Source organism: Mauremys reevesii, linkage group 2 (genome assembly GCF_016161935.1).
Source record: "Mauremys reevesii isolate NIE-2019 linkage group 2, ASM1616193v1, whole genome shotgun sequence".
In the NCBI taxonomy this organism is placed as follows: domain Eukaryota; kingdom Metazoa; phylum Chordata; order Testudines; family Geoemydidae; genus Mauremys; species Mauremys reevesii.
The window spans coordinates 80519210-80545216 of NC_052624.1; the positions used below are offsets into that span (position 1 = coordinate 80519210).

The window sequence follows — 26007 nt, forward strand, 5'->3', positions numbered from 1 at the left end:
AAGTTTATGGTGCGGTTTAAACTGAACAGGAATCCAACCATGCAATCCAAAAGTGTGGAGTGTTGCTACATATCAGGCCAAGGTGCTGTGGGAAGAGGATAGTGACAACCTGTTAACCTACCTGGTTTTCCATTCATACATTAATAAATGGAGGCAAAGCAACCCCTAATGGACTATACAGCAAACAGAAAACAAATAGTCCAGAAGGATGTTACAAGAACAGCCGTCAGTCATGTGTCATAAGCCACAATTCAACAAAGTGCTTACGTACATACTTAACTTTGTAGTTATTGGGATGGTTCGTGTACTTAAAGTGAAGCACATGCTCATGTGCTTTGCTGAAATTAGCCTTTTAAGAACTGGTGACCAGCAGCAATGGAAATAAGACAAAAGACATAATTTAATCTGTAATGAAATTAAATTAAAAGTGAGTGGTACTTTTGTTACACAGACAGTACACATTATAGCACAGCAGAAGCCAGTTACCCAACACAATGCCCATTACTGGGCTCAGGATTTACACATATTTAAGTAGCAGTAACAGTAATGTGCAGCCAGGTGTTTTTTTCTGGGAGTCTGAGGATGTGGCTAATGATTCTCTCCCACCAGAGTTTTCTCTGCATAGGGTAGAATTTACTTTTTTTTCCTCTCTCTTTTTGTTTTTTCATTGCTTGACAGTGTTCCTTTACATTTCAATAAGTGTTACAGAAAATTGGTTCATGAAAACTTACTGACATGTATTGCATAAAAAGAGTTTACAGCTTTGTAAAATGCTGAAATTGTAAATCTGCAATACGTGACTTTCCTTGGTTTTGTTTTAAAATTGAAATTGCACTATAGTTTTAATACTGCTCAATGAAATTTACTGTAACTTCTTCAGAAATATCTTTTGGTCATAACTGCCAAAGAATTGCACAATGGATTTGCACCAAGTTCAACTTAACTTTCACAGCGGAATAAAGCTTTTTTGAATATTGAAGTCTGTACATTTATGGGGATGTAGACGGCTTTGTGCTGGAATATTTCTTGATGCTTTTTATTTTTACTCAGGAATTCAATAAAAATTCTATATCATTTAGAGTGAGCATCCTTGGTTTTTTTTAAGCTCACATATACAGCTTTGTCTTGAAGATGAGAAATTGAAATACGGCGCAAATGAGGTTTTAAGCAAGAAAAAAATTGAAGAAAAATCTTGAGGCTTGCTTGTATCATGCCAATAAAGTAACCTGGTGAACTTCACACCTCTGCAAATGCTTACATGGTGCATAGACTTTGTGCTGGTTCTTTGCACAGAGGTGAATTTAACCCATAATGAGTTGCATTTAATTTAGAGTATATACAGTAAGGACCCAGAAGTCAAATTTGTAGTGAGCAAATTGTTATTGGGGGGCAGGGGGTCTGTTCTTTGTTATATCAATGAGAAGACTAAATGCCCCGGGCCATAATCAGCATTCATCGACACCTGGACAAACTGAGTCAATGGAAAACACATAGGTGTAATCGAGGTCAGAATTTGGCCCATGCCTGGGTCAACAAACTTGTGCTTGCAGGGCTCATGCCACTCTGCTAACAATAGCTATGTAAACATGGCAGTTTGGTCTGGAACTCTGATTCTGAAGGCCACAACTTCAAAGTGCTGCTACACAGATATTTGTAGAGCGATCCCAAATCTGTTGGCCCAGGCTTAGAGGCTCGCTGCTGGTGGCTCTGTAGATGTACCCAGAAATGCACATTTTAGCACCGATATTAAGTGGCTTGATTTTAAAAAGTGATGAGCAACCAGGAGCTTCCACTGAAGGTGCCCATATATGGAAGTAGGAGCCTAACTTTAGGCGCACACATGTGAAAATTTTGGCTTTATCCTACAATGAAATAATGGAGGGGATGACTATGGTACGTGGGATGGGGAGGGACATCAATTTGCATGTCACAAGTCTCTGTTCAAGTGGGTGAGAAGGAATGTTAGGCCTAAATAAAATGTAACCCAAAGCCAGTTGTGTCAACCTGAACAAAGTCAAGCTAACAGCCTAAAAGAGGTTTATGGGTAATTCATAAGTGGAAAGTCCCAGGGAGTTGCAGGTCTGTCTCTCACAAAGTTAAGCAACCATGAGATAAGAAAGGGACTGTATTCCTAGCATGGTAGGAAACATACTGAGGTAAAAACAATTCGTTTAAAGAACTCATAAGAAGCCAAGATTCCAAACTTCCAGACTCCCTGTGCAGTACTCCCTGTTTCTGTTCTATGTCTATTCCTAACAATTACATTTTAGATTGATTAGTGATTGTTAAGGTATCATAAATCATGTAAAACATTTAATCTTGTAGAACATAAAAAAGAATGTATGGTAACAGTTTCTAGTTTCAAAAGAAGGGGGTGGCTACTTAACTAGTTAATTGCAATTATGATGATGCGACGGAGCTGTCTATATAAACCTAGGTAATTTTGCAAAGAAGTTAGCTGGTTCTCTTTGGAGACGAGCTTGCTCTCTATTGTCGTGTGCACTCTTCAATAAAGAGCATTATATTTGAACTTTGCTGGTGTTGCCTGTCTCTCGCGGTCAGACAACGAACTTTGCCGTTTGGGGTACCAGAGTCCCCAACAGGAACAACATCACCCCAGATAGCAGTGCATCAGTGAAGGACCACACATGGGATGGAAAACAACTGGGGTGCTCCTCAGAGATTTTCCCACTTCCTGAAAGGAATCTTGTAAGAGTGGTGTAACAGGTGTGACAAAGCTCCTTCTCTACCTTGGTGGGTCCTGTGCTTATTGGCAGATTTGCCCGCCTCAGAGATCTTCCCTTCTGGTGGAACCCACAGTCTGGGTCAACTGCTCCTGTGTCTGATCAGGAGTTGGGAGGTTTCGGGGGGAACCCAGGCCTACCCTCTACTCTGGATTCCAGCTCAGGGTCCTGTGGACTGCAGCTGTCTATAGTGCCTCCTGTAACAGCTGCATGACAGCTACAACTCCCTGGGCTACTTCCCCATGGCCTCCTCCAAACACCTTCTGTATCCTCACCACAGGACCTTCCTCCTGGTGTCTGATAACGCTTGTACTCCTCAGTCCTCCAGCAGCACACTCTCAGCTCCTTGTGCCTCTTGCTCCCAGCTCCTCACACGCACACCACAAACTGAAGTGAGCTCCTTTTTAAACCGAAGTGCCCTGATTAGCCTGCCTTGATTGGCTGCAGGTGTTCTAATCAGACTGTCTGCCTTAATTGGTTCTAGCAGGTTCCTGATTACTCTAGTGCAGCCCCTGCTCTGGTCACTCAGGGAACAGAAAACTACTCATCCAGTGACCAGTATATTTGCCCTCTACCAGAGTCCTGTACCCCACTGGTCTGGGTCTGTCACACAGGTGATTGAGCCAGCAAACCTGGCTGTGACAGCTGAGTCTGTGCCAAATGAAGTCACGTGTTTGTTTAATTTTGTCTGTGCTGTGTAAGTTCTTATTCATCGAGCACGTGCTAAAACTACACAGGGTGAAGCCTGTGAGAGAAGCAAACAACAGTCATGATGCAAAGAGCTGAAACTACACCACCAAGCGTATACATGATATTGGCCAAAATCTGCCCTCATGTGCACACAACTCACTGGGCCCCCTGTGAATGGTGCTGCATTTGGCCCATCCGATGGAAATGTTTCTTGCTGTAACACCAATTTTTAAGCAGCTCAGAGCCTACAGGCTTTTGAAATTATTCTCTCTCTTTCCTATTCTGTCTCCTCAAAATTCTGTGCACAAAATCCTACTCAGAGTTATGTTCTGCTCTGTTATACTGGTGTAAATCCAGGAAAGTTACACCAGCTTTCGTTTGCTGTAACTGAGAGCAGAATCAAGCTCATAGTTCTTACCAGTCTTTATTCAGGCAAAAGTCCTAGTGAAATCAATTAAGAATTTGGACTAAGACTTGGAGATATGGCACAGTTATTACACAATGTGTTGGACAGGTTCCAAAACAGGGCAGTTTTTCTAAGTCTTTCTGTCCAAATTATGCCAAAATCACATACCCTGGAATCTAATTGATCTATTTCTATCATTGCTTCAAAAACCTTCCGATGACAATACAAAGAGATTCAAGAAGTGACTCATAGGCATGACCAGGTCACAACCTTTCAGTATGAGAAAATACAGATTAGGTTTCAGAACACTCAAAAGCTTCATGTGTCAATTAACCCAGGAACATGTTTCACCAAATACCACACAGCAAATAATCCATTATTTCTATTAAGGAGACTTAAGACTTCAAAGGGCTGACAAAGAAGTAATACTGAAAGTGACCTGCAACCAGGTTGGGGTATTTTGAAGTTCAGTCTTTCACTTTTTTCCCACACTGGGGGATATGTGAAGAACAGTGGTGAAGAGCTAATCGGTGCCTCATGGGTAATTATCTATGTAGTTTGCTCTGCTGGTGTAGATTTTTTCAATTAGCAGATGTTAATATGGTTTTCTTCCTGTTTGAGAAGTGTGTGCACTGTCTATCATACATCAAGATTCCACTGCTTTAGCCAAAGCCTGAACTCACTGTGGTTCTTACAGCTGAGCTAAAAAGGCAGGGCAAGCAGCACTCTGCTCACAAGGTGAGTCCTAGGAGCTGCTGGCTGGAGTTGGAGCTGGAACCTGTGTCAGAGAATGTAGGGATATTAAAGAAGGTACTAACAGTGATTCCCCCAAGTGACAGTGACCCCCCAGGTTCACCAAGTACAAAAATCCCCCCAGGTTCACCAAGTACAAAAATATTTTAAGTTCTTAAGTTAAAACTTGTAAGCTCCTGTCTGCAGAAAACACTGATTGTATCTGTCATGTGAAAGATACTCTATTACTATGTAAAACTTACAAACAAGTTAATTGACTTTGTTCTTGAAGTAAACACTATGCTAGCCTTAAGCTGTAATTGATACAATGTAAACAAACAGACTACCACCCTCTATGATTACAGGGCTGGGAATCTCATAGGAATTAACACACACCCCAAAAATGGTGGAGACAGTAAATTAAAATATGGTTAAGATATGGAATGTATGTTGATGAATGTTTGATGTACGTGAATGGTTAGGGAGGTGCCAGCCTGGAAAGGATCCATCTGCCGAAGAATGTGTCAAGTGGACCACCAAACAACCCCCGGAGGGTAAACTGGGATCCACCCCAAACACCTGGAAGGAATGTGCCACTTTAGACAGTGTGGAGCCACCAGGAATGTGCCATCTGCTAATTGAGCCAACAACAGCAGGATGAAACGGTTTCCATAGACTAACATAGGAATTAATTCCTATAAAAATGGACTCTAAAAACTGAGGACTTTGAGTCTCTGGTTCTGCAGCCAACCTCCAGGAACATCAGGTGCATCTGACACAGACTCGGCTCCATCCTCATGACTAAGATACCTGGCCAGTAACTTGGCATGAGCAACTTCTAGGCTGGTAACTATAACACCTATACAGAACCTGAATGAATGATTGTGTGAATATGTGTGTGTGTGTGTGTATATATATATATATAAGGAATAAGTAGTGATAGGAATAAGTAGTAAAACAACGTTGTTTGCTTTTATCTTTTGCTTTATTATTATATTTACAATAAATGTGGCATCTTTGCCTTATCCTTCTTAATAAGATCCTGCTGGTTTTTATTATATTGGTATAACAAGAAGGCCATTTGTCCTGGACATCAAGTCAGTGCATAAGGTTTGCTCATTTACTGTTCAAGGCTAAGGATTAAGAAGGAAGCTTGTAGGGGAAGTCAAACTTTAACTAAAATTTAATTAGCAGAAGAACAATGCTATGTTCATGGCTCATTTCTGTCCCTGCCTTGAGGTAGGTGAGTCTCCAAAAGGGATCTAAGTAACACCTGTTCTAAATGTTTGTGGGTGTTTAAAAAAAAACAACCCTAGATGATTGGAGTGTTTTACCAGGATAATTATATTGTATAGAACAACTTTAATATACAAAGCCTCGCAAAGTGCTGTGAGGTTCATAAATGTGTCCATTGGTTTCATTATCTGCCCCAAGGCAGCGAGCATCTCAAACAGACACAAACTCAGGATTTATTTTCCATAATGTGCTTTGCTCTTTCATGTACCAAAAGTGATCAGTCTATTCATGTTCTTTTCATGCTGTTTTGCCTTGTGTTGACGCACCATCCTGCATGGTGCTGAGCACAATCAATGCTCACTGAAGTCTGTGATAGCTGAGGGCACTCAGAATCGCCTAGGAATGCTTCATGCCTTGTAAGGCCAAATTCTCAAAAAGTTAATAAATCCAACATCATTTGGATAAACAGCAGTTTTGTTGCTTCTACTTGCAATTTCGGGCTTTGTCACCAAAGTCTTCTATGCATAAGCCCTGTCTTAGCTCTTTCTTTAGGACTTTTGCTTGCCATTTACTTTAAAGTGTTATCGTTCCTTTTCAAGACCATATTTCCAAAGCATTCTTGAAACTTGCAGTCTCAAAACTGCCTGTGTATGTCCATTTGCCGGCACGAGTGCCAGTCAGGTCATTGTATGTGTAGCTGCCTTCTCTATACAACAATTTCGGCTTTGTATGTGACAGCGGGTCAGTGTGAAAATTGTGCTCAGCATGGAGGCTAGCTGGGAATATGGTCCTTAATTCCAAAGCCCTGTGTGCCTGTTGCATTCCTCCTGGAGCCATGATAACACTGAAAGAGCTCCTTCCACGAGTGCTTACTGAAACTAACATGGCCACCAAGAGACGTACAGTTTAGTGCATGTTAGGGAGCAGAAGAGAACAGACAGCAAATCTGTGCACCACTTATGCCCAGACCTTGTCAGTCAGAAGGATGGTTTTGTGTTTCTGGCACAGAAAAGCGAGACAGAAAACCCTGACCTGGGTTGTTTCTCACTCTGCTGCAGTCTTCTTGTACAATTGTCAGGGGCAGCTCTAGACATTTCGCTGCCCCAAGCAGAGCACCCCCTGTGGCATGCCGCCCCAAGCACGCGCTTGGCGTGCTGGGGCCTGGAGCCGCCCTTGGCAATTGTAATACTGAAAGGCTAAATTCATTCATGCCTGTGAGGTGCATTTGACACCACTGAGCAGCAGATGCTATAGATGCACAGGACATTATAATTGCAGAATGTGTTTGACAGGCCCATCTCCAGTGACCAGAGTGAGGATGTCTCTCTAAACTGTTCTTGCACCTTCGGTTCCACTCCGTCCCTCTCTCTGCCTTACAGGCCTCAGGCTGGATGCACTTTCTGAACCAGTTTACTATGCTCAGTTTATAACCCTTGGTTCATTAGGCATCCGTTTGTTTGTTACGTTCAGCTTTACCAGAGGGTAACAGGCAAATGCAAAATTGCTAGAAAATTACAAATTTGAGCCTCTAAAAATTGTGCTGTATGATGCAATGTTTATTTTTGTGTATATATAGTGCAAGTGTCTAACATCAAAGCATTACGGTACAAACCATGCACATAGTTTCACCCTAAAATCAAAGACCTACAAAAAAGAATCCTAATCAACCCAGTTCCACAAGGCCCACCTTTGCGATAAAAAGACCTGCAAGAAACCATCATATGTTCATTATTCTGGCAAAGTAGCAGCTTTGGCAGTGGAACAAAATTAAATCTGTGTTCACTAAGGTTACACTTACAAATCAGAGACTGAATAAAAAAGCAATGAGGGAGCCAAATTCAGGTCTCATTTACACTGTGTAAATCTGGAGTAGCTCTGGTGAAGTAGCCAGAGTTACTCTGAATTTAAAATGATGTCAGTGAGTGCAGAAATAGACCCTAGATGATTCTGGGGCTGACCCTGAGACATGCTGCAACTCTCACTAAAAACAGCTTTCACTTCAGGTTGCCAGGTGTCCGGTTTTCGCCCGGAACACCCAGTCAAAAAGGACTCTGGCGGCTCCAGTCAGCATTGCTGATAGGGCCGTTATATGTCCAGTCAGCGGTGCAGCGGGGCTAAGGCAGGTTCCCTGCTGGCTGTGGCTCCCTGCAGTGCCTGGAAGCAGCAGCTTGTCCCTCGTGTGGCTTCTAGGCGTAGTGGCAGCCAGGGGGCTCTGCGCACTGCCCCTGCCCCAAGCACCGGCTCCGCAGCTCCCATTGGCTGGGAACCACAGCCACTGGGAGCTGCGGGGGTAGTGCCTGCAGATAGGGCCATGCGCAGAGCTGCCTAGCCACACTTCCGCAGAGGAGCCGGAGTGGGAACATGTTGCCGTTTCTGGGAGTCGCCTAAAGTCAGTGCTGACCGGAGCCTGCACCACTGACCCCCTCCCATGCCCCTGCCCCAGCCCTGATCCCCCTCCCATCCTTCAAAGCCCTCAGCCCCAGCCTGGAGCCCCATCCTACACCCTAAACACCTCACCCCCAACCCCACCCTAGAGTCTGTGCTCCCAGACAGAGCCCCCACAACTGCCCCTGAGCCAGCCCGGTGAAAATGAGTGAGTGAGGGTGAGGAGAGCAAGCGACAGAGGGAGAGGGCATGGAGAGAGTGGGGGGAAGGGCATTAGAGAAGGGGCAGGGCAGAGGGCAGGGCAAGGTTGTTCGGTTTTGCATGAGTAGAAAGTTGGCAACCCTACTTTCACCTGTTACAGAAAAGGGACTTTGAAAAGCTGCCAGTGACATGACCATAACAATCTGTAGCATTTTTCGTTTATGAAGCATTATACAAACATCAACCAATTAAGGCCTGATACTGACACTGAGGTACTGAACACCTGCAACTCCCATTGAAAACAGTACTGGCCTGACTCCTCCCCTGGCTTCAGTCAGTCGGCATGGATGGAAATGGGGCATAATGTGAAGCAGCCACCGTGTCTTAGCTATTTCCATGGCTACAGTAACTGAGCTCCATGACCACATGTGATCATTCCCTTAAATCACATGCTGGTTCAGATTGTTCATTGCCACAGCTGGGTTGGATATTTACAGTTGTAACAAGATTTTTAAAAAAATCTGCTCCTTCATCAGTTCTAGTTCCAGTCAGCGTTATACTATTTCTCTGGCTCTTTTCAATGGTGTCACTGCCTTTCACTCAGAAGTGTAGGGCTTGATCTTTGAAGGTGGTCAGCTCTCCAAGGGGAGGCACTGAGCACCCTCAACTCCTGCTGACTTCAGCGGAAGTTGAGACCGCTCAATACTTTGAAGGATCATTGGCTCAAGTCCCTCATGAAGATGCTAATTCACTTTGTTGAGCGGGATCTTTCTTTTTCTTTCATAGGGTAAGAATCTCTTACAGAGCACTGCAAGGAGTGCTGAATGCACCAGCCAGACTCCCATTAACTTTGAAAGGAGCTTGGCAGAAGTTGGGTGTGAGTGAGGAATTTCGGTGCATACTCAAAGTGAGAGAGCTCCTGGTTTTTGATGGCGTCAGCAATGCAGACCATTTTGAGCTCCCTTCTTGGCTATCATATACGGAAGAGCTCTGTTGTCGGATCTTACCAGTGCAGTGAATTAGATCCCCCAGTGTTTTAAAGAGGGCTTTACGGAATCTTTCCCCAACAAACACGTAGAGGAAGGGGTTCAGGCAGCTGTGAAGGAAGGCGATGCTCTGAGTTATCTGGAATCCAAGATCAATGTTGTCAGAGGTTTTGCAGTCATATATAACCCTGGTGTAAGTGTCGATGATTTTGACCAGCAAAATGCTGTTGTAGGGCAACTGGGAGAGGAGGAAAGCTGTGATAATAACAATGATGATCTTTAATGATTTGTGCTTTTGGGATCTTTTGGCTTGAAGGAGGGTATGAATTATAAAAGCATAACAAGTAACCATGACGAAGAGAGGAAGGAGGAATCCTATTGTGATTTTCAAAGCTAGGACAGTAACTTTGGTGGTTCGGGTCACTGTGGTAGGGTATACCATCTTGCAGGTAGTTGTATCACTAACTTGCTTAGATTCACTGTATACTATTTCTGGGATGCATAAACCTATTGCAATCAGCCAAACACCAAAGCAAACTAGTTTACTGCGCAGAAGCCTTTTTCGCTTAAGGTTCTTAGCTTTCATGGCCTGGACAATTGTAATGTACCTGTCAAAACTAATGCATGTTAGAAATAACATACAGCTGTAGAAGTTGATCTTGTACATGCTATTGACAATTTTACACATGACATTCTTAAAGGTCCAACCATATGAAGCTACTTTTGCCCAGAAAGGAAGAGTGAAAACGAGGAGCAGATCAGCAATGGCCAGGTGCAGCAGGTATCTGTCGGTGATGCTCTTCCTGTATCTGTATGTCCAGTACACGAGGATGACTGAGGCATTACCCACTGTGCCGATGCAGAATACAATCCAGAAAAATGTTGGCAGGAAAGTTTGAGCAAACTGCCGGGCGTGACTTTTTTCACAAATGAAGTCTGTGTGGTTAAATGAGTTGTTGTACGGAGGCAACACAGAACTAGAACCCATATAATAATCCAGGTTAGCCAAGTAGTTCTGGGTGTCCTACAGGGAAACCTCAGATTAGTTTTATGCTGACAAAATCATTAAATAAGAAACAGTGAAGGTGGAATGTTTAATTATATTTGCAATAACCTGGGCAAATTTTCTACCACTAGAAATTGGAAATTTCATACCTTCCGATGGCTGTCGATCAGAGTAATGCCCAATAACCCCAATACATTTGTAAGCAGAGTCAGGATGAGCCCCACCCTGACATCTGGTGGTAAATTATGGGGAGTGCGGAAAGTGTTGCATTGGTATTTCGGTTATTTGCATGGGCACTCCCACCCCACTTAGCATACCGCAAAGCAGCATGGGATGGTTATTTTCGCAGCTGTGGGAGCCCCAATTTCATTGGTATTGGGGCAGGAGGAATGAAATGTTGTCACCCTGATTGGGTAAATGGGGAACTACAAAATTGTCTTGTGATGGGGGGGTTTCATTGTCAGCTGGATAGCGCTTGCTAGATGGGGCACATGGGTTCCAAAACCCATTGGAAGGAGAGAGGCTGGGCACAGATATCTGTACTGGGTGGTGCAGGCTTCTTGTGTGAGCCAGATGCACCAGTTCCACCTGTGCCTCTCTCCACTGTGGAATGTCAGAGTTAATGTTTGATTCCCTTAAGAATCTAGATACAGGTTACTGAGCTGAACTCACTGGGGCTCCCCTACTATGAGCTGGAATCTCTAAGAGCTGAAATCACTAAAGAGCTGGACTCGCCGAGCTGAGAGCACTGAGTACTGTGCTAATGAGTGGGGGAGCCTGAAGCAATACCGTGGAGCAGAGCAGCTGGCAGAGCAGAGTGGAGCAGTTTGTGCAGCCCTGGGTGAGTGGAGCCAAACAGCTCGCGAGGACGGCCGGAGCAGATCACAGGACAGCTGGTGGACCCGAGCAGCTAGCAGAGCAGCCCACAGAGCCAGCGGAGCTGAGCGGTTGCGGGGACGGCTGGTGGAAGCAGAACCCCCACGAAGAGGCAGGGCAGTTGGCCCCGAACCACGTAAGGTGCCCCTTTTCTACCCAGGCTGGGGAGGGGGACCTCTGCAAAGAGACTCTTGAACTCTGGGGCTGCACTGACCCGGGACAGAGACTTTTGGATTGTGGGACTTTTGGGACTGTGGGTGATTTGGGGGGGTTGCTGGACTCAAGGGCCCAGAAAGAAGGACACGGCCCAATTTGCTGGGGTGGGTCTTTGCTCACGGTTTGACCCATGATCTCTAGTTAAGGTATTTTCCAGATTTAATGCTTGTTGTTGTTTATCTTATGTAATTAAACTTTTTCTGCTACACCAAGACTCTGTGCTTGCGAGAGGAAATGTGCCTCCTTGAGGCGCCCAGGTGTGTGTAAGATTTTCCCAGGTCACTGGGTGGGGGCTCGAGCTGGTTTGCATTATGTCGTGGGGAAGGGACCCCTATGTATTGAACCCGGCCCTTGCTGCTATCGTTTCGGCCCGGCAGAAGGGTTACACATTTGAGTGCAGATAGTGCAGAGGTACAATGTATGCTTTTGCTGTGTGAATTTAGGCAAATCAATGAAGTTCTCTGCTTCTCATTCCCTAGGCGAGAACCACAGCAGGAGGAAGTTAACATAACTGCCCATTTACATCAGCTGAGGATCTGGCTCCCCAGCTATAGACTACAGACAATAATACTTAGCTCACAGAGGTATTTCACTGTGAAGTGCTTTAAGATCCTCAGTTGGTAGATCCGATAGGAGTGCAAAGTACAGTTATACTCTCAGCTCAGCAGGCAAATTCATGTCCAGCATCTTTTGGCTGAACCATACTACAAGTTTGCATGAGCCGAGTTGTTTGGTATGGCGGGAGCATCCATGCCTGAACAGATGTTCACTGCTAGCTTGGACAGGACAACACCGTTCTAGAATATGTTCAGGGGAATGTGTTCTAGCGCCTTAGGGAATGATGTCATAGCCTAGGTCACTAACTGAAAGGGGAAAGAAAGAGAGATTATTCGGCAGTAGTAGATTTATACTCACCATGCTCGTAAATCTGCAGTCAGATCTTTATTCCGTCTTGAAAACAACACTATGAATTTGAGAGGGAATAAGGTGGGTAAGTGACATATAAAATACAGACCTTCGGACAGGACTGAGATGAGTGTAAAACCCAGGAATATTCACAGAAAGCCTCCTCAAATGAGCCTGGGGGCCAGATTCTACTCTCCTGCCTCACATAAATTGTCCCTTTGAAATCCAGGGGACTGTGTGGGTGAGTAAGCTGAGCAGGATTTGACCCTGCAGTTTTCAGTTATATTTGCAGCTTTGTTTTCGTAATGCAAGTTTTCCAAAAACAAACCTCTCTAAATATGCTAAGGCATTTACATTTGCTTTTAACTGCATCCTGGCTGCAGCTTTTCAAGTGCTCTGGGCAGTTTAAACATTTTTAATCACTAGGATTACTTCTGTTTCGTTTTTAAGAAGCTGTACAGTCCCTGGGTTCACACTTAGGTGTGTGTAACATGCCACAGCTTTGCTATCATGTGTGGAGGAGTCATTGTTTTTTCACGTAGCTTAATTTCGAATGTTCAGAGATATTTTAGATGTTGAAGATACTGGCTCATTTTCCTACAGCAAACCCTGAGACTGAATGGCTGTTAAGTCAATCAGAACCAACTACTTCATCATAATAAATTTGATCCCCTGTTGCATGCTTGTCTGGAATTCTGCAGTTTGAACGAAAATACAGCAGTGAGAATCCTGTCAATTAAACAACTAGAAGTGTGACGTGACCCTTTCCAATTACTATCTGTCATTATCAGAGCCAAAATTAAACAATGTGCCCCCTCTCGGCTGCATTTTGTTTGTTCAAAAGCTTCTAAGCAAGTGGGAATCTCCCAAGTGAGCTGTAATTGACAAAATTATTTTTGGAGAGCCGGGTTCTAATCCCAGTCACACTGGTGGTGATTTGTAGTAATCCCACTGAAACTGATGTGCACCAGGGATAATTGTGAGAAAAATGTGGCCATCCCAGTGGAGTCATTTAGCTGGTGATTGTCTTGTTTGCTCTTAGTGTTGATTCCAAAATGTCACTGTAAATTCTTTTGGGGTGCACAGGGGTAGCTTGGCTGGGCTGACTGCAGCAGCCTGGGCACCCCAGAAATTACTTTTAACAGTAAATATTTTAAAGGAAACAGTAAAAAGTCATTACAAAAGGATGAGTTAAACATTGAACGTACTGCTCGCCCAGAGAGGTGGCGTGTCACAGAGACTTGTCTCCACTGCATCAGCATGTGGAAAATAAACAGAAAAATCTTAACCCCCGTGCCAGGGAGAGGATGGGAGAAAACTGGGCACTTACCAGTGGCTGTAGCTCCTTATTGAGACAGTCTGTCAGTCACTGCACTGGTGACCTCAGGTGAACGTGTGCTCCTAGGACTTCAGCAACTCCTGGAAAGTGTTTGTCATTCAGTGAGGGTCTAGGAGGGGTTATGGCTCCAGGACTCTGGGTTGGGTGAATCTGCAGCTGCCTTTTTTTTATCTGTGGCTTGAGTCGGTTGCAGCCTCATCAATGAGGCAAACCAACCCCTCTCCTCACCTGGAGTTCCAGTAAGCCACACCCTGATGTTTTCTTCACGCTGCACGAAGGATATTCTTAGTCTTTCCCCTCCCCCCTCTTTGGGGTAAGTAGTTGGATCCCTGATGCCTGAATGTTTTTCTGCCTCTTAGCATCTGTCTGCTCATACAGCAGCCATGCAGCTAATGCAGGGCAAACCAGAAATGCCCAGTGCCATGGCTGCCCCCTCCATGGGCACTGGTGAGAACAACAGAGGTGAGAACGAATGAGTTGCAGCCATAGTCCTGACCTCTCTGCACTGGCCAGTTCATCTGGCTTGGAGCGCCTGGGAGCAAATCCTGCTCCCGCTGTGGGAGGCTCTGTTTTGTCCTTCCATAGGGGCTCTGCTGTACAGCATGAAGGCCAGGCAGGAAGGCTAGTCCAAGGTGTTGTAATGTCTGCTTTCTTCCAGCCCACTTGACGTGTGCTAGGGACTGCCAAATTCTGGTGGACGGGCAGCAGTGTGATTTGCTGAGGGGAGGAGTGGAGCACAGACCCAACTCTCGCCCCTTACTGGGGCTCGGCTCAGGCATTTCCTCACCCGGAGCTGGGCTCGTCTTTAGCTGCAATGTGCCTCAGTACCAGCATAGCCCCAATGCCCGACTATGAATCTTTTCACTGGCAGAGAGGTGGGGCTAGGCAGGTCGACTTGCATCGGTTCAGGGTCTGGCAGGACAACTGGGGCCCCAGGAGACAGAAGAATTCTGCCCTGTGGGTGTCATTTTTCTTGGGCTCGCTTTGTTAGCCAATCTTCCATCCTAATGAACAGACCAATTAAAGCTCCCAGGCTAGCTGGAGGTTCCACCTGGGCTAATTCATCTTTGATACAGTTGTTGAGGCCCTGCCTGGAGTGGTGTTCCTGGACAGCCTCATTCCAGTGGGGATCTGCAGCCAGACATCAGCATCCCACTGCATATTTGGCGACAGACCCGGGCTCCTGCCAGAGGGCCTGGAGAGCAGCTTCTGCAGTACGTTCTCAATTCGGGCTATCGAAGACACCTGCCATTGCCTGTACAAAGTAGTTCAAGTGTTCAAAGTGAGGGCTGGACCCCTCCTGGAGTGGGGCTGCCCACATCAGGGCCTCTGTGGTGAGCAGATTAGTACCAATCCTACTCAGCACTGATCCGTGGGGTACAAACGTGGCTGTAACATGAACTGGAGATGACATTTGTTAAGGTACCTATGAAACATCATAGCTGTTGAACTTGATGGGTAGAAGCAGCTTGGTCATTTAGAAAGTGGATGTGAGACTGGCAGAGACTGAAGACAGTGCCTGGTATTGTACTGAGCCTGGAGGGCTTCATTCTGCTCACTGAATTCTGCGACCTGAGCCCGCAGTTCCCCAACAATGTCCAAAAAGGTGGATTGGACTCCTGCTGTTGCCCTTCTGTAGAGGAGCTCCACGCTAGGGAGCAAAGGCCCCTCCTACCGTCTACTGGGCTGCTCAAACTGTTACACACCGAGGTTTGGTGTTGCAAGCTAGTGGTCGGAACAGGAGTCTGGCCTAGTGATCAGAGCAGAATCCGAGAGCAGATCAGGAGGTGTGTTCAGGGGACAAGCCAATGGTCAGAGACAGGAGTTGGGAGCCAGAACAGAATCAAAGGGCAGAGCAGGTGTTGTAGTCAAGAGACTAGCCAGTGCTTGGAGTCAGGAATCAGGAGATCTGAGGGAGGCAGGGACTAGGGCAGGAGCAGGGACAGGGCTGGTACAAGAAGCAGGTCTGGCACAGCTGCAGGCATGGAATGCATTGAGCAGACACTGTGCTGCTGTTGCTATCAGACTTTAATAGAGATCTGTTGGCTCTTCTGTCCAATCAGGGAGCATAGTCACTCAGTGAGGGTTCATTGGGCCCAACCAAGCTCATTGTGTTGCTAGGCAACTGTGCAAGGAGCCACCTGAGTTCCTGACAGTGTTGCCCCTCTAGTGTTTAATCCATCGTGAAGATAAAAGCCTACTACCGCTTCCCATTAATAGAGTTCCTTCTTTAAAGTGGTGGGTGTCTGTTCACTGGTGAAGGTGACACGTTCATACCCGCTGATGACCTGTGGTGAGGTTTGTTGCACTTAGCTGCTTTCATTGCACTGCTGCGAGTCTTAACCCATCATCCTCCTTATCGTAAAGTTCTATAGAATTTTATAGAAAATGAACTTTTCTGTAGCTGTTCGGAACTGCTCTCATGACTGTATCAGAGAATAAAATCCTTGCTATACACTTCTGTAGGATGGTTCAGAAAACCATAAAGAGAGATCACGCTCTTACATTTTTTAAGTTTTTGCAGAAATTTCTATAATACCCTGTTAGTTTCTTACATATTAAAATCTACAGGACTTTCCCTTAAAAATGGCAGCCTAACTGGCCCAGTTGGCACGTTACTGTTGGCTCCTGTAACACCTCTGATGGAGGCAATGGAGTACGTAGGCAAAGTAAATACAGCTTAGAGTAGCATTAACTTACATGGATCTGTCCGTGTGTGTTCTATGACTTTCAGTGGGGAACATGGTGCAGACAGGCTGCTTTCAGGCTCCTTTTCCTCTGCCTTTCTACTGCCCCCAACCCGGTATTTCACAGGTTACTCTGGTATGTGAAATTGATGCAGGGGCTATACTTCCCTTACTGCACCACTTTTTGCACAAACTATGAGGTCTTCCACTCCACTCGCTGTAGCATGTAATGGAGAGAAGCATATGGGGGTGGGATGGTTGAGTCTATGATAATTTGATGTTCAATATATTCCTGTTCCTGGTTTGTTCACAATTTCCAAGGAGCAGAAGATTTGCTGTTTTATCCTGAAGATATTTCTTGTAAAAGTATTCTGTCATGGACCAGCATTTTGAGTGATATTGTCAGAATAACGACACATTTATAGAACACTTTGCAGTCCATATCCAGTATCAATTTCACTTCCCTCTATCAGGGGAGGAGAGCAGCTTTGAAATCTGCCTGCAGCTCCACAGGAAACGCATGCACAAAGGCTGCTGAGGAGATGTACTGAATCTGTGTATTCCCCAACTACCCTGGTCTCACAAACTCTCTGGACTGTGGCAACCACTTTTGAGGCTGTGCTGGCCCCCTGAAGTAGGAAGGTTGTTGTCACCACAATCTTCTCCCTCCCCTTCCCCAAACCCCACCGGAGCAGACTTTCTATCTCAGAGTCTTTAGTCATGGTGACAAGTTGACTCCCTGCTTGCGCAGGTTTTTATCGTACATCTTCAAAGCACAGTAAAAATGTTCGCTAAGAAACTGGACGTTAAAATGTTTTCATGACCATGTGCGTAGTAGGGAGAGGAGAGCTGTGGTGCAGGAACATCAAGACGAGTGAAGCTGGTATCAGTATAGACTTACCTGTCTGCTGGCAAATGCTGTGTCTTCCACTAAATATCTTGCAGGCCTTGTCCACTTTGTTGTTGTGTTCAACCTTGTCTAGGGGTTTTCTTGTCACCCAACTGTAACTTGATTGATTTTGAAGGACTCATCTCTTGGTTCACATTACCATCATTCAGAGAGGAATCTGACCTGTACAACACAGTTCATTATTTTACTCACTGTGAATTTCCTCACTCTTACTCAGAGGAAACAGGTCTTGGAAGTAAGGCATTGGATTTGGGACAAGGTTTGAGCTTGATTCCTGGAAGTGTCCAGACTTCCTGGCTAGTCACTTCAATGTCTCTGTGCCTCAGTTTCCCATCTGTAACAACAGAGATGGCAATGATTCCTTTCTCCTACCCTTTGCCTATCTTCTCTATTTGCACTGCAGGCTCTTTGGGGTAGAAACTGTCCCTTACACTATGTATGTGCAGTGACTAGCACACTGGTGCTGCAGCCTTGGTCTGGGCCTCTGGGTGGTGCTGTATTGCAAATAGTAAAGATGATCAAGTTTGTCCCTCAGTAACTGAAAAGAATCTACTGTGGGAGACAAAAGCAGCAAAGAATCCTGTGGCACCTTATAGACTAACAGACGTTTTAGAGCATGAGCTTTCGTGGGTGAATACCCACTTCGTCGGATGCAAGTGGTGGAAATTTCCAGGGGCAGGTAATATATGCAAGCAAGAAGCAAGCTAGAGATAACGAGGTTAGTTCAATCAGGGAGGATGAGGCCCTGTTCTAGCAGTTGGGGTGTGAAAACCAAGGGAGGAGAAACTGGTTCTGTAATTGGCAAGCCATTCACAGTCTTTGTTTAATCCTGAGCTGATGGTGTCAAATTTGCAGATGAACTGAAGCTCAGCAATTTCTCTCTGAAGTCTGGTCCTGAAGTTTTTTTGCTGCAGGATGGCCATCTTAATATCTGCTATTGTGTGGCCAGGGAGGTTGAAGTGTTCTCCTACAGGTTTTTGTATATTGCCATTCCTAATATCTGATTTATGTCCATTTATCCTTTTCCGTAGAGAGTGTCCAGTTTGGCCGATGTACATAGCAGAGGGGCATTGCTGGCATATGATGGCGTATATTACATTGGTGGATGTGCAGGTGAATGAACCAGTGATGGTGTGGCTGATCTGGTTAGGTCCTGTGATGGTGTCGCTGGTGTGGATATGTGGGCAGAGTTGGCATTGAGGTTTGTTGCATGGATTGGTTCCTGAGCTAGAGTTACTATGGTGCGGTGTGCAGTTACTGGTGAGAATATGCTACAGGTTGGCAGGTTGTCTGTTGGCGAGGACTGGCCTGCAACCCAAGGCCTGTGAAAGTGTGGGATCATTGTCCAGGATGGGTTGTAGATCCCTGATGTTGCGTTGGAGGGGTTTTAGCTGGGGACTGTATGTGATGCCATGATAAGGAGAGAATCATCTTGCCCTCCTGCCTGCCCATCCATTTGGGGGGAAACCTTCCATCCCACTGTTGCTAGAATTCAGGGGGGCTCTGACCCTGTGAACAGAAATTTTGGAGGGAGGCCTTTAGTGCTTCAGTATCTGGAGGAAGACATTGCAATAGAGGCAGGGGGCAAGGCTCAGTTAATCACCGGTGTTTGGTGAGCCATTGGGTTAGGGGCTTATTTCCCATAAGCCACCTCTACCCAAAATGAATCTGTCATAGCTACTGCCGTCCATGGCTTCTGTCTTGATGAATACGTATATTCCACAATAGGAGTAAATCTTCAAAAGAGTCCCAACCCAGCCTGCACTTGTGTGCCCACAACCCCCTGCACACACACGACTTGAGCGCTAACATTTACACACAATGGCAATGGAGTGTGTCACTTGCACAGGAGCTAATAGCATTGATATGCACAAAACCCATCATTCTTATCCCCATCCGTAGATGCCCCTTTTTGAAAATTTGGCTCAGCTGTGAGAGAGGTTTATACTTTGACTACAAGACGATGATTTGGTCTGTGCTGGGATTTTGTTGTGGTCTTTCTGAGAGCTCAAGCAATGGCAGCTGTAACAAAATAAACACCCAAACAATAGATTGAGGGGTGGGGGAAAGAAATGTCATTAGCTACTTAAACACTATCAGACGACCCTTAATTTTAGTAGTTGTTTCACTTTAGGTAAAAACTAACATTATGAATAAAGCTAAACATTTCTCCTTGGCCTGGGTACAGTAGTTTATCATTCAAATTCAGCATTTGCCATTTGTTACCAAACAGTAATCTCTGAGATACCACAGTCATCCCTATACTTAGAGTAGGAAATACCTATTGGAATGGTGTGATATCTGCTGCAACTGTTGATTTTTGATGGCAAACAATGAATCTATTACAGTGTATCAGTATAGCACAGATCATGGTTAGCTCTTTTCTCAGAAGATTTCTCTTGATTCTAAACAATGATCTATCAGACCAAATCCAGTGGAGATACTGTGCCAAGACAATGAGCTGAGGATCTAATTACGGTATATAGATGTGAAATAGATCACTGTAGTGAGGCAGTCTGACAAAGTGTTAAAGTGTGAAAAACTACACCCCTGACCAACATAAGTTTCACTGGCAAAAGCACCGGTGTGTACAAGCGCTATGTTGACAGGAGAGACTCTCCTGCCAACATAGCTACCACCACTCGTTGGGGGTGGTTTAATTATGCCGGTAGGACAGCTCTCTCCTGCCAGCATAGAGCGGCTACACGAGACCTTACAGCAGCTCAGCTGTAGTGGTACAACTGTGCTAATGTAAGGTCCGTAGTGTAGATATAGCCTTAGGCTCTCAACGTTGGCAGATATGTAGTTTGCTTGTTCACTGACAATGTGAGTTTCAGGGTTAATTACCCCCAAAATCCCCAGGACAGAGCATCATGTGACATATAGTAGAACAGCTGCTCATTTTCACTTGTTCTATAAATCTTTTTTTTCCTTAAAAATCCATTTCTCAGTATGAACAATGTTAGCATGGTAAGTAACGTAAGTGATAAGATGGGTGAGGTAATATCTTTTACTGGACCAACTTCTGTAGGTGAGAGACAAGCTTTCAAGTTACACTGAGCTCTTCTTCAGGTCTGGGAAAGGTACTCAGATTATCACAGCTAAATACAAGATCGAACGGATTGTTTAGAATACAGTGTTAGCAGATATTCTAAGGGTCCATTCAAGATGACGTGACCCATTAACCCCCCTGTAGTCAATGACCAAAAAGAGGGGTTAAATGGGTTACAATTGTTGTAATAAACCATAAAATCCAGATTCTTTATTAAGACCATGATTTTCAGTGTCAGGCAAAGTTACAAATTTAAGATCCCAGCTCATCTTTGGAAGGTGTTGTCCAGTTTCCTTTGAGGACTGATAGATCAGAAATGGAGTAATCACTTTGGGAAAAGCATGTTTTGTCTTTTATCATTTTCCTGTCTGAGTTCATAAAAGAGTTTAGTGATTGTCTGGTGTCACGCACATAGTTATTGTTGGGGATTTTAGTGCCCCGAGTGAGGTATACCGCATGTTGTGATAGGCATGAGTAGGACCCAGGGATCCTGAAAGGTGTGTTGTTGGGGGGGTGTTGATCATTGTAGCAGTGGAATATGTTCTCAGGTTTTGCACCTGTTGTTCTGGCAGGGTTTGGTGCCACTTGGTGTTGGTGTGTCCTAGTCTGTGGGGAGCTGTTCTTATGATGAGCTTGGAGATGTAAGGGGTTTGTTTGAAGGCCCAAAGAGGAGGTTCAGGAAAGATTTCTTTCAGGATGGAGTTCCCATTGAGTATGGGTTGTAGATATTTAATGTTTCCCTCTATGGGTTCCACGATGGGGTGGTGGGTGACAACTAGGGGTGTGCGGTTGGAGTAGATTTTATATCTGTATTGAAGCAAATTCTCTCAGGGTATTTGGGTGGCCTGTTCCCTGATGTGATCTGCTTCTCAGGTGGAGTGTCCATGTTTGGTGAAGACGTGTTAAGGTGTATATCCCAGACTTTCTGCTTGGAGCATATTCTGCGGTATCTGAGGGACAGCCAGTAAACTTGCTTTTCTTACATTTTATTTGTGTCATTCTTTTTGTTTAATACACAGCTGGGGATAAGGATGTGTCAGTAATGACAGAATGTGGGCACCGTTCAGCAAAGCACTGAAGCACATGGTTAATGTCACAGAAGTTCAACACGTGCTTAAGTGCATTGCTGACTTGGGCCATCAAGCTTGTTACCAGACGTTAATCCCACGAACTGTGAAGTAAGAAACCTACATCTTTAAACAATCCATTCTGCTTGCACATGAAATGCTCTCACACCAAGCAGTTATAAGTTCAAGTCCATCTTCCATTACATGTGAGAGGGATAAATGGAATATCTCAGCAGTTTCCTGCTTGGAGAGTTAAAGTTCTCCAGTGATTGATAGAAGTCCGACAGTAACTAGTTTGAGAGATTAGGCTTCCCATTGTATCACTTGTACAAATGTTCTCCCTTTGCAATAGGGTGGCAACCACCAGCAAAAGGCTCAGAAATGCCAACTGTAGTTCAGGAAAAACTTCCATTTTAAATATATTTTATTGCGCGCGCACACACACACACACACACACACACACACACACACACACACACACACACACACACACACACACACACACACACACACACACACACACACACACACACACACACACACACGTTGCTCCCAGGAAGGTATATGTCTAAACATCTCTTCCAAACCTAGAGTAGAGGTGGAGCTTTGAAACCAAGTTCTGTTTTGATTTTTCAATTTCAGATGCTTATTCCTATGACCCGCTGCAACTCTCATAAGGAAACTATCAGAGGGCAGGTGAAAGTGAGAAACTGTGGTATCTGTGTACTGATATTTGCTAACATCTTCTGTAGCTAGGTAGAGTTTGAGTGTAGAGATAGAAATAAGGAGTGTTTCATCGCTCGTAGACGTTGTTAGACTGGCTATTAAGAAAAAGGGGTTAAAATTGATTAAGTGCCCTGAGTTTCAGATTTTGTTAATGATAGTTTTCCATGATTCTGTAACATTGTTCCATCCTTTGATTCTCTTAAACTCTGAGATGGTAAACAACAGAATTTATTCAGCTAATTGAGTCCAGATTGTCTTCTTGTAGTTAATGCCCCTACCGCATCCAATCCTGCAGTCCTAACTCACGAAAACTTCTCAAAATCCAATGGATGTTTGCTTAAGTAAGGATTGCAGGATTTGACCAGCTGTTATGATCTGACTTTTACCTGAGATAAACTAACACAATCTGCTGTTGGGGTTTTGTTTGTTTGTTTTTTGTTTGTTTATTATTTGTATAGCTTTATCTCAAAAAGAGTATTTTATCTCTTGACTGTTGAACCACCTGTCATCTATGATGGTAGTGATTTTCCAGAGCTTTGAAAATATGCTGTTGTTTTTAATTATATTTTTAAGAAATGCTATAATTCACATGTGTACAAAGGCACCGAAATTACCACTGCTTGAACACCCGTTAAAGCTATGCAATAGTTATAAAACAAAGTACATACAGTACTTTCTAAACATGTTCCTGTGAAGGTTTCTATATTTCAATACTGTGCAGAGACTGCTCAAAAGCCAGCTTGTTCTATAGGTGTGGTCAAAATCTTTCCATCAAAAAAAGATTCAACAAAAGTTGGGGTTCTTTGCAGTATTAAAAATGTTGATGTTTTTGTCAAAAAAACCAAAAAAATTAATTGGCTGAAAACTAAAAAACATTTTCTTGTTGTTGTTGAAAAGTTTGGATTTCCCCCCAGAAAATATTTGATAAATATGAAAAAAAAACAATCAAAATTTTCAATGGGGAAAAAACCATTTTTTGGTCAACTCAAAATTATAAGAAAATACAACTATGCAATTCTTCAGACTTTATAGACAGGTATCACTAAAGGATCATTCTTATCTTATTTCAGACTTATAAGCAATAAATATACTTTTTTGATATTCAGTTTAGGTTTAAAATGCTTAAGTGGGTTTTAAAAAATGGTCTGACTTGTAATACCTGTTACAAAAAATGCTGTTAGTGGTTACAGATGTAAAATTAGTCTTGATCTGTCTACTCTGTAAGTAGCTCCACTGAAATCAATGGAAGCTCTTGCAGAGTCAGGTTTCTCTCAATGCAACTTACAATGGCAGAATCTGGTGTATAATTGGCAGAAAAAATCAGCAGTTCTCGTGTGTGACACTAAAGAAAGGGAAGGGAGCCATGTTTCTTTTTTCTGCTTTGGTTCTTTTAAACCACGGCAATCACACAAAAATAAAAACTCGAAGGATACAAATGACAAGAATGATTCCTTTCTACAGACTGAGTGGAAGGTAGCAATTGTTGAGCCTCATGTTGTAGTGACCAAGCAAGGTACTAACAAACTTCAACAGGACTTTATTTTTAAAGTGGAAACCTCTTTACCAAGCCACTGCTGCACCCTCGATAGCTCTCACTCAGCATCCTCAACTCCTCCCCCCTCCTTCCTGTTTCCTGTCCTTCCAGACTCCCAATAGCCAGTGCTCCCAGTTCTAATAATTACAAGCAACATCTAAACACCACACCTCATCAAGTTTGATCCAGTCTAGATAAGTCCATCCAAAACTAGATACATATCCAAACCTAGTGAGGTCCCGACCTTCTCCCCGTCCCCCTATCCTTCTCTCTCCTGGTACCAACCCAGTCAGGTCACTTTCCTTTGTCCTTCCCCAAATCTCTGCTTCCTCCACCCCAGCCTACCTGCTCCTCTGCTCCTTCCCTCCAAGTACAAATGATTTCCTCCCCATTTCCTGGCTAAATCTGGTGACTCCTATTACCATTCTCCATTGTCCATCCAGCCCTCATGCTTCACTTTCTCCATCTCCTCTCCCCCATGTTTATTTCCCCAGTACAAACCAGCGGTCTGCAGTCTCTGCTGGGCCCAGGGTGGCTCCTATATTCAAATCTTGTGCACTTGAGGGCAGGGCTGGTTAAAAGTTTTCAATCAAAAAGCCTTTTTTGGTGGAAAATAGGTTTTTTGATTTAACAAAAATCATCTCCATAGAAAGTGTCTGCTTTCTGCACAAAATCTGAGGATTTTTTTGTTTGTTTGTTTTTGTTGTTTTTTGTTTTGTTTTGTTTTGTTTTTTAACACAAACTGAAAAATCAAAAGATTTTTGGGTTTCAGTTGAAAAGTTTTCAGTTTATCAAAAGAAAGCTGAAAAAGAAAGGGACATTTTCCAATTAGATCTCCTCATGGGTCAGAGGCATCTCAGAAGGGACTGAATATCGCTCACCGAAGGAGGCCTAGACCATGAGAGATTTCAAGGCAGCAATTAGTGGAACCCCAGCAGAGCCTGCCAGGAATTTGACAGCTCCCTGATGGGAATAGCAGCTGATGTAGGGGGCCCTGTGAGGAGTTAGAGGAGGGAAAAGAAACCTTGGGGTGGGAACAGAAAACAGTGGGAGTTTCCAAGTCTAGGCTGAAGGATCTGGCTGGTTGACTGTAGAGAACTTGGAAGGGGGAGACAAATTTGGGTACAAAAGATGGGGGTGTGAGGGCTCTTTATCAAAGGTTCAGTTCAGTTTGGGAGAAGGATTGAGGTTCAAATGGGTGTGTATATTTTTCTGGTGCCGTTCCTCAGCCCTAATGGATTCTGTTTGATGGGGATAGCACTGTTACTGTGATGGTACAGATTATTCATGCTAATTGTAAGCATTGTGGTCAGTAATCCCTATTGCTGGGATCATTATTGCTGTTGTAAACGGCAGTGAAAGGGGATGGATGTTGTTTATGGGTGATGCACTTTTTAACTGGTTAATACAGGGTATTTTTAGACCATAAATTCACTAATTTCACTAAGATATTTTTCTTAAAATGCCAAACATAAGTTAAAGGGACGCTGTCAAGTGGCAGGCCAAACTGTAATCTATAATATATTGTAAATAACCTGGTGAAAGGTGGCGTCTGGATTTACTTTTTCTCTGTCTCTTTTTTTAAATCTATCACTCTGTTGCAAAGATTTTTTTAAAATGCGCTGTTCATGTAGGGCCCAGAGTAGCTCTGCTTATGCAAAAAACAGTATTGCAACCTCAAATATTCAAAAATATAAGTCTGCCCTGCCACCCCAAAATCTGGAGATTTATAAGGCGATCATGAGATTTTTTAAAAATTATAAATGTTGGGCTTTTTATTTACCTTTTTTGCTTTTGAGTCTCTAGGGTGTGTTTGCATCACATTTTCACACTTTTCTCTGCAAGCATCAGGGGTAGAAACTTACTTATTGAAAAAGGAACACTGAGATACTCCTGCAACACCATGACTCCAGCAGCTGGGGCTTAGTGAAAAACACTAAAAACTGTTGGCAACACTGAAAAACAGCCCTCCAGCATCAAAAGCACACATTTATTAACAGAACTCTGTTATCAGAGCTGTGCTGAGGTTGTCAGTTATGTTATCAATAAAGCTGGGATACAAACGAGGTAAGAAATGTAGCAGTTGTATGACGTCAGAAATGCAGCTGTTTTGGGGGTTTTTTTTAAGTAACAAGAAGTCCGGTGGCACCTTAACAAATTTATTTGGGCATAAGCTTTCGTGGGTTAAAAAAACCTCACTTCTTCAGATGATTCTCTCCCACCACAGTTTACTCTGCTTAGGGTAGAATATAATTGTTTTTTTGTCTTTTGTTTTTTTTCATTGCTTGACAGTGTTCTTTTACATTTC

At 44.0% G+C, this 26007-nt stretch overlaps 1 protein-coding gene across 17 annotated transcripts in view; it reads left to right on the top strand.

Moving 5' to 3' along the window:
* The window catches only part of FYCO1 (FYVE and coiled-coil domain autophagy adaptor 1), a 221008-nt gene that overhangs the window by 110711 nt on the left and 84290 nt on the right, over nt 1-26007 (top strand). For 2 of the 17 annotated variants that reach the window (XR_005593571.1, XR_005593570.1), the window contains exon 17: nt 22085-22135. The exons of the other annotated variants lie outside the window; for them this stretch is intronic. The gene's annotated coding sequence lies outside the window, so the exon portion shown is untranslated. The remainder of the gene's footprint in view (nt 1-22084; nt 22136-26007) is intronic. 17 annotated transcript variants of the gene reach the window in all.